General features: G+C 34.6%; 1 long non-coding RNA gene across 5 annotated transcripts in view; it reads left to right on the forward strand.

Annotated features, from left to right (window-relative positions):
- The window catches only part of LOC308611182, a 138,364-nt gene that overhangs the window by 67,549 nt on the left and 57,610 nt on the right, over positions 1-13,205 (forward strand). The window contains exon 3 of one of the 5 annotated variants that reach the window (XR_014014787.1): positions 12,896-12,920. The exons of the other annotated variants lie outside the window; for them this stretch is intronic. This is a non-coding gene — a long non-coding RNA (uncharacterized lncRNA). Of the gene's footprint in view, positions 1-12,895; positions 12,921-13,205 lie in introns of those variants that run through there. 5 annotated transcript variants of the gene reach the window in all.

The raw sequence follows: 13,205 nt of genomic DNA on the forward strand, positions 1-13,205 counted from the left end.
ACGAGTCTGTTCTCTATAACTGTGAGTCTATTTCAGTTTTGTTATATTCATTCATTTTATTTTTTAGATTCCACATATAAATGATAACATACAGTATTTGTCTTTCTCTGTCTGACTTATTTCACTAATCATAATACCCTCCATGTCCATCCATATTGTTGCAAATGGCAGGATTTCTTTCTTTTTCATGGCTGAGTAATATTTGTGTGTGTGTGTGTGTGTGTGTGTGTGTGTATCATACCACATGTTATTTATTCATTTGGCTGGTAGCAGGCACTTAGGTTTCTTCCATATCTTGGCTATTGTAAGTAATGTACATAATGCTGCTGTGAACATTGGGTGCATTCATCTTTTTGGATTAGTATTTTCGTTTTCTTTGTATATATACCCGGGAGTGGAATTGCTGGATCTTATGGTAGTTCTAATTTTAGTTTTTGAGAAACCTTCATACTGTTTTCCATAGTGGCTGCACCAATTCATATTCCTACCAGCAGTGTACTAGGGTTCCCTCTTCTCCACATCCTTGCCAACATTTGTTATTTGTAGTCTTTTTGATGATAGCCATTCTGACAGGTATGAAGTGATGTCTCATTGTGGTTTTGATTTGCATTTCTTTGTTGATTAGTGATGTGCATCTTTTCATGTGCCTATTGGCCACCTGTATGTATTCTTTGGAAACATGTCTATTCAGGTCTTCTGCCCATTTTTAATTGTTTTTTTTTAATATTGAGTTTTATGAGCTGTTTATATATTTTAGATATTAACCCCTTATAGGTCATATCATTTGCAAATATTTTCTGCCATTTAGTAGGTTGTCTTTTCATTTTGTCAATGGTTTCCTTTTCAGTGCGAAAGCTTTTAAGTTTATTTAGGTCCCATTTGTTTACTTTTGTTTTGGTTTCCTTTGTCTTAGGAGACAGATCCAAAATAATATTGCTATTATTTATGTCAGAGTGTTTTGCCTATGTTTTCTTCAAGGAGTTTTATGGTTTCTGATCTTGTATTTAGGTCTTTAATCCACTTTGAATTTATTTTTGTATATGATGTGAGAAAGTGTTCTAATTTAATTGTTTCACAAGTAGCTGTCCAGTTTTCCCATCACCACTTATTGAAGAGACCTTTTTCCTATTGAACATTCTTGCCTCCTTTGTCTTAGATTAATGGACCATAAGTGTATAGGTTTATTTCTGGTCTCTCTGTTCTGTTCCATATGTCTGTTTTGGTGTCAGTACCATACTGTTTTGATTACTGTAGGTTTGTACTATAGTCTGAAGTCAGGGTGTGAGATACCTCCAGCTTTATTCTTTTTAAGTTCTTTTCACGTTTGGAATAGTAGTCTCTCTATTGGTTTTATATGTTGCAGTGATCTTTTCAAACTCTGTGGCATAACCTTTCTTTTAACTATCTTTGTGTTTTCTTTTGTTGGAAAATATTTCTTAATTTAATGTGGGTAAATACATCAATCTTTTCCTTTAAAGCTTATACTTTTTTCCATCTTTCTACTTTGTGGCTTAAAGATAGCCTCCTATATTGTCTTTTAAAATATATTTGGTACCGTTTCACATTTAGGTCATTAATCCATCTGGAAATAATTTTGTTTACAATATGAAACAATTTTAATTATTTTTTCTTCATGGATACCCTAGTGCTCAGCATTTTTTAATCGAAAAGTTTGTTATGTCTTTGTTGAGGTGCTGTGATACCTCTGTTATGCAGAGTTGCCATGTGTGTGTGTGTGTGTGTGTGTGTGTGTACATATACATATATATATGATTTTGTTTTAATAATACATGTTTTGGTTTGTTTTTCTGTGTCTCTATTAAGTCTTCTTTTGGTTCATTTGTTTGTCTCTATATCAAAACTGCACTCTCTTTGTTACTATAGCTTTATAAGAACACTAAATATTCAGTAGAACAAGTTTTCCCACATTTATATTATTCTTCAAGTGTGTGGTGGGCTTTTGTAATCCGTATAAATTTTTAAAGAAGTTTTTCAGGTCCAAAACAAAATCTTTGGCATTTTCACTTAGATTTTGCTTACTCTATAACTTAATCTTTAGAGACTTAACATCTTTTCACTATTAAGATATCCAACTTATAAACACAAAATGTATCTCTATTCATTTCTGATTTCTTCAAGGTCTTTGAAAAAGTATTATAATGTTGTCTGTAAAGGTTTTGTATATCTTATTGGATTTATTGCTACTTCAGCTTTTTGGTGCTATCTAAAAGGATTTTTTAATATCACTTTCTGTTTGATGCTATTATATAAAAATACAATTTATTTTTATTGATTTTTATCTAGAAATCTTATGAAACTCTCTTACAAATCCTAGCAATTTCCTGTACATTATTTTGTGTTTTCTCTGTACACAACAATATCATATATAAATAGAACAAGTTGTGTGTTTTCTTTTCTAATCCTTAGACATCTTAGTTCTTTTTCTTGACTTTCTCCACTGGCTAAACTCTCAAGTACAATACTGAATAGAGTGGTGACAGGGGGCATTCTTGTCTTGTTCCTGATCTTTAAATCTTTCATCATCTCACCTGTATCTATAATGTTACTCTATGGTAGATAGCTAATTTTCATTTAAGAAAGTTTCTGTTTCTACTTTGATAAGATTAGCTGCGGGTTTTTGTAAAATCACACACGACTGCTGAAATTATAAGAAACTTTTGATTTAATTTTTTTGTATGTTTAATTTTATTATTAATTTTGTTGTCTCAAATAATTTTGGTTGTCTGTCATGAAATTAGCCTTTTATGTAGGACTCAGTTTGCTTATATTATATTTATCATCTGTTTTCCTGGGTAAGGTTACCTCTAATTATCCTTTCTTATCCTGTCCTTTCCTGTCTTGAAATGAAGAAAATATTAAAAAGTAGTTGAATAGTGTTCCCTCTTTCTATTCTCAAAGAGCTTGTGTACTACTGGAATTCTTCCTTTCTTTAGAACACACTAGTGAAAAATCTTGGATTTCAGCTCTCTTCATGGTGAGAGTAGTGAGTGCTGATTCAATGTCTGTAATGTATAAACATATGTATAAATTTCTATTTGTGTTTGAATCTATTTTGATGTTATATTTTTCTAGAGGACTGTGATTTTTATAAAATTTAAAATTTATTTGAAAACTCTTTGTTCACTTTTTCCTTTGTAAAGTCTGTAACATGTATGTGATATATGACCCTTTTACCTTTCTGATATTGGTTTCTTGTGCTTTCTATCTTTTTTTTTTTTCTTTTTTGGTCTTGAGAAGTCCCTCAAGTAGATAGCCATTTTCATTAGTATTTTCAACAGCCAAATGTTAGCTTTTGAATTTGTATTGTTTATTTTCTATGTCATTAATTTCTGCTCTTGCATTTATTATTTACTTCTTCCACTTTCTTTGGGTATGTCTCTTGAAGATAGCACATAGTTACATGTAATTTTATACAATCTGACACTTATTTTCTTTTCATTTGGAGCAGCCAATCCATTTGCATTAAATGTAGTTACTAATTTGGTTTAAATCTTCCTTTTTTTCCTACTTGTCTAAATTCTTTCATATTTTTCTTTTTCTTCTGGAATCATGAAATATTTATAGCAGTCTACTTTTACTCTATTAAGTTTGAAACTGTAAGCTCTATTTTATTATTTAATGACAATTTCTGTCAGAATTTACTAAATATTTAGAACTGAAAAAAAAAAACCCTTGCTGGGAACCTGTAAATCAATACTTGTAATCTGTGTCACACACACACACACACACACATATTTGAAAGGAAACTTATTAGAAATTAATTAGCTAAGTTTGCAACATAAGAATTAAATAGATTGTGCCATAATAGAAGAAGAGATAATTAATAAAACAAGTAGGACAAACAGAAAACAAACTATAGAGGGTATCAATAATCACCAACTTGTAGGAGGACTCACACTTCACACTATTTAAAAAAATAGTGGTAGGACAGCAAAATGGCATCACTCAATTGAAAACCATCTAAGCAGTTCCTCCAACAATTAAACATGAACTTACCATATGACCCAGCAATTCTACTCCTAGATGTATACCCAAGAGAAATGAAAACATATGTTCACACCAATTGAAGAAGAATGTTTATAGCAACATTTTTCATAGTAGCAAACAAGTGGAAACAGTCAAAATGTCCATCCACTGAGGAATGGATGAACAGAATTGGTATGTCCATACAATGAAATATTACTTGGCTATAAAAAGGAATGAAATACTGATGCATGCTATCACCTAGATGAACCTTCAAAATATTATGCTAAGTAAAAAAGTCAGTCACAAAAGACCTTATATTGTATGATTCTCTTTCTATGCAATGTCCAGAATAGTGAAATCTACAGAGACAGAAAATAGATTAGTGGTTGCTTAGAGCTTGTGGGAAGTAGGGTGGGAATATAGGGAGGTGATGCCTAAAGAATATTAGATTTGTTTTTTGAAGTGATAAAAATGTTCAAAATTGACTGTAATGATGGTTGCACTTATATGAGAATATACTCAAAATCACTGAAATCTATAAATAGGTGAATTCTATGGTATGTGAATTATATGTCAGTAAAAAATGGGATCTAAATAGACAGTAGAGAGGATCAGTAAACTTCAATTTTGTTTCTTTGAAAATATAAAGAATGGTATTTTTTTATGTTCATAGAAGAGGAAGGCACAAACAAAACTCTGAAAGAAAAGGGGTTTTATTTACATATATTTGGAGTTTTACTAATTATAGGAATAAAGTAAAGAGTATTATGCCATTAATATGAAAATTTATAAAAAATTGAATTAAAAAATAAAATTAGCACAATTGTCTTAAGAGGAAATAGAGAAACATAGTATACTAACAACTTTTACATGAATAGGATAGTCTGGTCAAATGTCTACAAATCAGCAAACAAAAACACCAGGACCAGACATTTTAAAAGTGACTTTGCAAATCCTTCAGGAGTCAAATTAACCTTTATCTTATATAAAATTTTTCAGAGAGTGAAACAAGAGGGTATACTCACTTTTTCAGTATACAATAGCCAAACCAAAATAAATAAATTAAATATACAACACATCCGTTTATAGAGATCAATAAAACTATTCTAAATAAAATATTAACACAAGATTAATTTATATGTACAGAAGCAAAAGCCAGTGGAAAATACATTTGAAAACAAAAAAAGAAGTGGAAAATGTCTGCGTACAAAATACAAGAATATCTGTAATCTCTGAACTTGCTGGATACAAGACTGATGTACAAAAACCAATAAGAATTTAAAATATTAGCAACAACCAGTAAGAAAATGTACTACTATTACTAAATACTATTCCATTAATACGTTTACTATTAAGTAAAAATATCATTCACAATAAAATAATAAATATCAGGTATTTGAGAATAAATATAATAATGTGAGTCAAATATTCATGGAGAAAATGATGCTTTCTTAAAGGATGTAAAAAATTAAATGGAACACTTTATAATATTCTTTGAAAAAATGAATCAATATCTTATAATTGACCATGCCACTAACTTGTGTATGCATTGCTATTACAATGAAAATTGCAGTAGATATTTTCATAAGCCATGACAAGCTAAATCTAAAGTTTATATGGGAGAGAAGTGTATTAGGCAGAGTTCTCCAGAGAAACGGAAGCAGAGCCAATAGGACATGTGTATGTGCAAAAACTCTGCAGGGCAGGGCAACAGGCTGGAGACCCAGAGAAGAGCTGATATTGCAGTGTGAGTCCAAAGGCAGTCTGCTGGCAGAATTCCCTCTTTTTGAGGGGACGTCAGTCTTCTTTCTATTAAGACTTTCAACTGATTGGGTTAAATGTTAATCTCATCTAAAAAAAATTCTTCACACAAATATCATGAATACTGTTCGACCAAATGTCTGGTTACCGTGTCTTAGCCAAGGTGACCATTACGTATAAGTAGAGAGTTGAAAGTAGCCAAAAATTTTTGAAGAAGTTATGAAAACATTAAGAAACATGAAGAAAGGGCAACCTATGCTACCTGATATAAACACTTAAAGTCATATTAATTAAAACAGTGTGGTACTGGCACAGCAAAGGTATAGACAAACAAAATTGAACAGAATATAGGGCCCAGGAACATAGATAGATTAAAAAAAAGACTAATGTGGTAACATTACAGATTTGTGGAGAAAGGATGAACCTTTTAATAAATGGTGTTGAGATTATTGGAAATTCATATGGACAAAGGGTTAGACCCCTATCTTAAAGAAATGAGAAAATAAATTCCAGTTCAAATCAAACATTAAATATGAAAGAAAAAACATTAATACTTTAAAAGCAAAATATGGATATAGCTTTATGAAATCAGGTTAGGGAAAGGTGTCTTAAACACAACATTTAAACAATCACAAAGTATGAAGAAAAGCTGAACAGATTATTTGACATTAATATTGAAACATTTCCACAGCAGTATAGACAAATGGACAAATAAAAACACAAAAGAATAAATCTGGGTGGCCACGAAACTTAGAAAAGAAAGGTCAGCCTCTCTATCATTAAGGAAATTCTTATTTATCTACATTAGAAGCTATGTGCATTGGAATCTTAATGTAGTGCTGTTTATAATAAGGTGGATGTTACCTAAATTCCCTTCTTAAAGGTAATTGATAAATTATGGTTTGTTCTCAAAAGTAATATTATACAGTAGGTAAATTGAATGAAATGTTTTTGTGTGTATTAACATGGGTGGATCATAATAACATAATGTGGATTTAAAAAATAAATTGCAGTTACAAAAAGAGTATGTAGGTTTACAAATATATGAACTGAAGGGATGGGTGTGTGCGTGTTTGTGTATGTATGTGAGAGAGAGAGTGAGAGACAGTGTGTGCATGAGTTTTTGTGTGTGTTAAATAAGAATATATATATGTAGTCAGATATGGCAACATGAACATAGAAGATTCACATAGCTTTTGGATAGAGATCTCTCTAATGATTGGGGATAATCTGAAGTGAAATGCAGGAATCAGATCTTTGGAAATACGGTCAGGCTCCATGTGAAGTTTTGAAAAATTTACCACTTTAAATAAACATTTTCTTCTCTGAGTCTGTTAAGATTTATTGCAAGTTCTATCTAATGAGCTGTATAGTAGAATGAACTTTTCAAAGTATGCTTGGTAAGGGATAGATTTCAGATCATTGATTGTTCCCCTAAGGACTAAGGTGAGGAGGCTCCAAAGCAAGGATTTTGTCGATATATAAATCTGCTTTCTTGAAGAGCTAATTATTTGTAGTTATGGCAGTATAATTTATTGAAACTTTAATTTGTGTTTGTTTTCCCCAACAACTCTATTACCACCACTTCAAGATGGTAGTCAACATTTGCTGTTAATTACTTCAGGGGAGATTTGTGTTAGGGTGGAAAGCTGGTGATTCCTGGAATTGACAGATTTTCCTTTGTTCTTTGAAAAGCACAAATACTTTGAAAGAATAATGTTAGGTGAGAGAGAGAGAGAGAGGAAAAAGAGGAGAGCCATTGAGACTCCAAAGGAAGAGGGATAGATGTCCCTGAGGCTGGAGAGAGGGACATATCTTCATGTAGCAGGAGACTTAAACATTCACTATGGCAGTGTGAAAATAGGGCATGTCTCCAGAGATAGAGAAAGATTTCAGAAACAGTGGTTATGCACTTCATGCAAGTAATATGGGTTCAGGCACCAACTTTCCTGTTATTCCAGTTTATCAGTGAAGCAGTAGAGTCAGCAGATTTAAAGCCACCATGAAAGTTCAACAAGATATATCTTTTGTTTAAGGCCCAAATACAGAGCCTCTACCACACTTTCTAGGGATATTTTAAGCCTCTAGAATGTTCATGTGATCTAACGAAAGAAATGGATTCTTGAATGATGACAAACTGGTAGAATTTCTTCTTTGCCTGATGGGATGAGGGCTTACATTATTATTAAATTTGAAATAAAAGAAGTAAATGAGCCTCTTCTTGACCAAACACTTGAAATTCACTTTAAGGAGAATACCAATATGGTGTTGTAGAATAACAAAATCTCATGCAAGAAGGGAGCCTAGTGATCACTCGATCCAGCCAACCATTTTGTAAATAAGGAACCTGAAATTGATCAAATGTGGACAACTTGCCCGAACTTAATATTCTGGTAATTAATCAAGCTGCGATTCAAACTCAGGTCTTGTGATTCCAGGTCTAGTTTATTTTTCCCATTATATTAGGCTTTGTTTAAATAGATATAATTTTAAAAGTACATGATACCTTTACTCACTGTGGGACAGTATTCCAACATGAAGGTTTTATTTCTATTTGCCTTTCCTTGAACCTAGGACAGTTGAGGACGACACACACACACACACACACACACACACACACTCAGTAAATCTTCATTGCTTGGACTATCAATCCATTGGTATTTTAGCATTTCCTTCAGAGATATGATGCATCCTAAGAAGGTATATTTTCAAATAGCGTATTTCAGATGAATTATCTAAATGTGTGGGGGTTAGTTCCTGAAAATCTATTTCTCAGTTAATTGCTAGTTAATGTTTTTCTATTTTTACCACCTTAATCTGCTATCCTTTACCTGGACTCTTAAAAAGGGCCTTCTAAAGTTTCTTCTTGAATCCTTGTTTATTTGTCTATAGGAAACTCCCCATAGATAATCTTTTTTTTTTTTTTTTTTTTTTTTTTTTTTTTGTGGTACGCGGGCCTCTCACTGCTGTGGCCTCTCCCATTGCTGAGCACAGGCTCCAGACCCGCAGGCTCAGCAGCCATGGCTCGCGGGCCCAGCCGCTGCGCAGCATGTGGGATCTTCCCGGACCGGGGCACGAACCTGTGAACCCTGCATCGGCAGGCAGACTCTCAACCACTGTGCCACCAGGGAAGCCCCCCCCCCCAATAGATAATCTTAAAAAAATAAATTAGGTCATTTTTCTCCCATGTTTAAGCCTCCAAACCCAACTCTGCATTGCACTATCCTATTGTAATTGAATAAAATCAATATTTCTCACCATTGACTAAAAAGCTTACATGATATGGCATCTCCCAAATACTCCTTTGTTTGGTCTGCTATGACAAAAATACCATAGACTGTCTTTTTCTGTCTTATATCACTTATATATGGAATCTAAAAAAGCCAAAGTCATAAAAGCAAAGAGTAGAATGGTGGTTTCCAGGACTGGGGGTGGGGAAATTGGAAAAATGTTGGTCAAATGATATAAACTTGCAACTGGTATTGATAGGTAAGTAAGCCCTGGAGATTTAATGCACAGCATGGTGATTACAGTCAACAGTACTGTACTATAAACTTCAAAGTTGCTAAGAGACTAGATCATAATTATTCTCACCACAAAAAAATGATAATTACGGGACATGATAGAGGTGTTAGCTAATGCTACTGGTGGTAATCATACTGCAATATACAAATGTACCAAACCAACAAGTGTACACCTTGCACTTACATAATGTTATATTTCAACTATATCTCAAGAAAAAATACTATAGGCTGGGTGGCTTAAACACAAATATTTGTTTCTTATAATTCTGAAGTCGTATTTCCCCCAAATACTACTTCACTATTGAGTTGTAAGATCATCTTACATATCCTGGTTGCCAGTCTATGTTATGTATATATCTATATCTATATCTATATCTATATCTATATCTATATCTCATGAATATTTTCTCCAATCTTTGGCTTTCCCTTTCATTTTCTAATGGTGTCTTTAAAAGTGCAGAAATTTACAATTTTGATGTAGTTATAATTTTTTCTTTTATAATGATCAAAATGCTATTTTTAAAATTCTGCAGTAACATGGTTTTAATTATAAATTGGAAAGCAGATAGTATGGGTATGTGATTTTGTATCTCACGCAGAATTTGGCAGTCTGGTAGCTTGTGAATATTTTCTATTTGTGCTATTATTGCATGTATGAATTTATTTACGATAAATATACTTCTGTGATACATAGAGAATATTTAAATTGTCAGGATTTGCTATTTCCCCATAACTTTTTCCTCTCAATACTCTGAGGACTTGAAATGTTTCCTTTCTTAGTTGGTACAAGGCCTTTGTTGAGGTGGGGGGTGGACGGGAGAGAGATATAAAGAATGTAAAGAATACAAATAATAGCCCAGGTTATTCTCTATGAGGAAGAATGAAAGAGGGCAGAGGGGCAGAAGGATAGGGAACAATAAAGGAAGGGTGAGGACAGGAGAGAAGGGGTAAAAGGAAAGAGCAGTCACTATCAGGAATGGGATTTAGGAAAGGGAGTGTGTAACAAATCGTTCGGAATCCTAGCTGTGTGCTGCCTCCATCTTTAAAACAAATCAACACGATGTTCAGTGCTTTCTGGAGGTTGGTTTCCGTTTGTGTGCATTATCATACCTAGGCTGTGATATATTTGACATCCTAAATTTTCATGGAGTTTATTTCCCACTCTTTGACATCTGTGTATCTTACTGACACAACTTGAGTACTTCCTACTTTTTCTCATGTCCAATCACCATAAACTCATCAATACAAGGGACTATCATAATGCTTTTGTGATATCCAGATGACTAATCTCCCTATGGGCTATAATATTATAGACATCGGGAGACTTGGCATAGCACTCAAGTAAGACAGAGTTTGAGTGTACTTCTGTCTCTGTCAGATAGAAGTAAACTGCTCCATTATCTTTGCTGTTTGATGTGGAGACAACTATTCGCCAGATCAATAGCTGTATATCAGGAGTTAGAGATGTTTTGATTTGTTCCAGGAAAAAAAGGCCCATTGGGGGCTTCCCTGGTGGCGCAGTGGTTGAGAGTCCACCTGCCGATGCAGGGGACACGGGTTCATGCCCCAGTCCGGGAAGATCCCACATGCCGCAGAGCGGCTGGGCCCGTGAGCCATGGCCGCTGAGCCTGCACGTCCAGAGCCTGTGCTCCGCAATGGGAGAGGTCACAACAGTGAGAGGCCCGCGTACTGCAAAAAAAAAAAAAAAAGGCCCATAAAATCCAGCAGCTTTGATTAGAATTAGTACCTCATTATCTTATGATAATCAACAATCATTGTCCATGACTTATTTGCCTTTTTTCCAGGCCAAACAGATTATTTAAATGGGGCAGGTGATGGAGATTACCATCTGCATGGTTATTTTAGTCTCTGCAAATTCCCCAGATATGTGCTGTTGCTATTTTTTTGGTATTGTTTGCATGTAGGGACAGTTCCAGGAGCTTCCACTTGGCCCTTCCGATGTATTTTTTTCCAGTTGTGGCAAAATATGCATGACATAAAAGTTACCATCTTAACCATGTTTAGGTGTACCATTTAGTGGCATCAAGTACATTCACGTTGTTGTGCAACCATCATTACCATTCATCTCCAGGACTTTGTTCATCTTCCCAAACTGAAACTCTCTACCCATTAAACAACACCTCTCCATTCATCACTGCACCCAGACCCTGGCAATCACCATTCTATTATCTGTCTATATAAATTTGACTACTCTAGTACCTCATAGGACTGGAATCACAGTATTTGTGTTTTCTGTTCTGGCTTATTTCATTTAGCATAATGTCTTCAAAGTTCATCCGTATCGTAGTGTGTGTCAGAATTTTTACCTTTTAAAGGTCATTTAATATTCCATTGTATGTATATACTACATTTTGTTTATCAATTCCTCTGTTGATGGACATTTAGGTTGTTTCCATCTTTTGGCTATTGTGAATAATGCTGCTAAGAACATGAAATTACAAACATCTGTTCAAGTCCCTGCTTTTAATTCCTTTGGATATATACTCTGAAGTAGAATAGCTAGATCGTATGGTAATTCTGTTTAATTTTTTGAGGAACTGCAATGGAGAAGGGTTCAGATTTCTACACATCCATGCCAATACTTGTTATTTATTATTGTTTTTAATAATAGCTATCCTAATGGATGTCAGGCAGTAGCCGTTCTTAATAGCACTTACGTTGTTTGAGAGTTCTGTCATTTTCCAAGTATGTGTACTCCAAAAATATATTCAGATATGGGGAAATATAGTGTAGGTCACTGCACAGGATTTCTAGTGAGGTGAACTTGTGTCAAAATTCCAATTATCACATGGCTTCCATAAGCCCTATTATGACCTGAAGACCACAGTGATGTTTTGGAAGCTCAGGTGTGTAAATTTATTTTAATAATCTCTGAAAAATTCTGAGTTTTCCACTTTTCTTTCTAAACATTCCCCCTGGAAAATTGTAAACCCCTTTGAGGTAGACCTGGAGAAAAAAAAATCACACTCTATACTTTTGACAGTGTTGCAGCAAAGTTTCTGAAGCTATTGTAGCCACCTGATCTCTGGTTTAGGTCTGGGCGAGGCTGTAATTTTCACTCCTGGAAAATCAATGCAGGTTTCTGCTCATTGTGCTTGAATTTTATTTTCATTTATACCGTTCAAGCCTGCTCATCAATGTACTTCCCAGTGTAAATGTGATTAATCTGTTACTGCTGGAAGTCACTTTGGGTCAAAATACTGCCACTCTGCCCTGCTGACCTTTATGATAATTGCACTCACCTTGTTTCTCATATTAAATGCTACCACTTAACCTCTGCTACTCTGTAACCCCATATTCCTGTTAAAAGCACAGGGGCCATTTCATTGGTGCTATCCCGCATTGTCATCTTTAGCCCACAGAAGACAGATGCCACAGAGGTTTTCAAGGATGCTTGTATTTCTCTCATCAATGAATGTCTTAATGTCTTGAAGAAGAATGTTATCGATGACCTCTGTGGGGGCATAACTGTGGGATAGTTGAGTGGGTTTCACATACTTAATCCAATCCAACATTCCCATTTTAAGTACATGGATTCTGTCAGATAAATTATGGCATCTTGCCCTCTTTGAATGTTGCTGACTATTGAATCTATGTTTCAGTCAGCCAAACAAGCCAACGATTAGAGCCAATTCCATCAGCTAGAGCTAATACTTTGAATCTCAGGTAAGTTCTTTATAATAAATTCAACCCCTTCCAACTTTATATTCCATCTTTCTCAGTCTAGCACTTATAAAACATAAGCCAGGGCTTCCCTGGTGGCACAGTGGTTGAGAGTCCACCTGCCGATGCAGGGGACACGGGTTCGTGCCCCGGTCCAGGAGGATCCCACATGCCACGGAGTGGCTGGGCCCATGAGCCATGGCCACTGAGCCTGCGTGTCCGGAGCCTGTGCTCCGCAATGGGAGAGGC

The sequence above is a fragment of the Mesoplodon bidens genome (assembly GCF_964165515.1).
Source record: "Mesoplodon bidens genome assembly, contig: HAP1_SCAFFOLD_429, whole genome shotgun sequence".
In the NCBI taxonomy this organism is placed as follows: Eukaryota; Metazoa; Chordata; class Mammalia; order Artiodactyla; family Ziphiidae; genus Mesoplodon; species Mesoplodon bidens.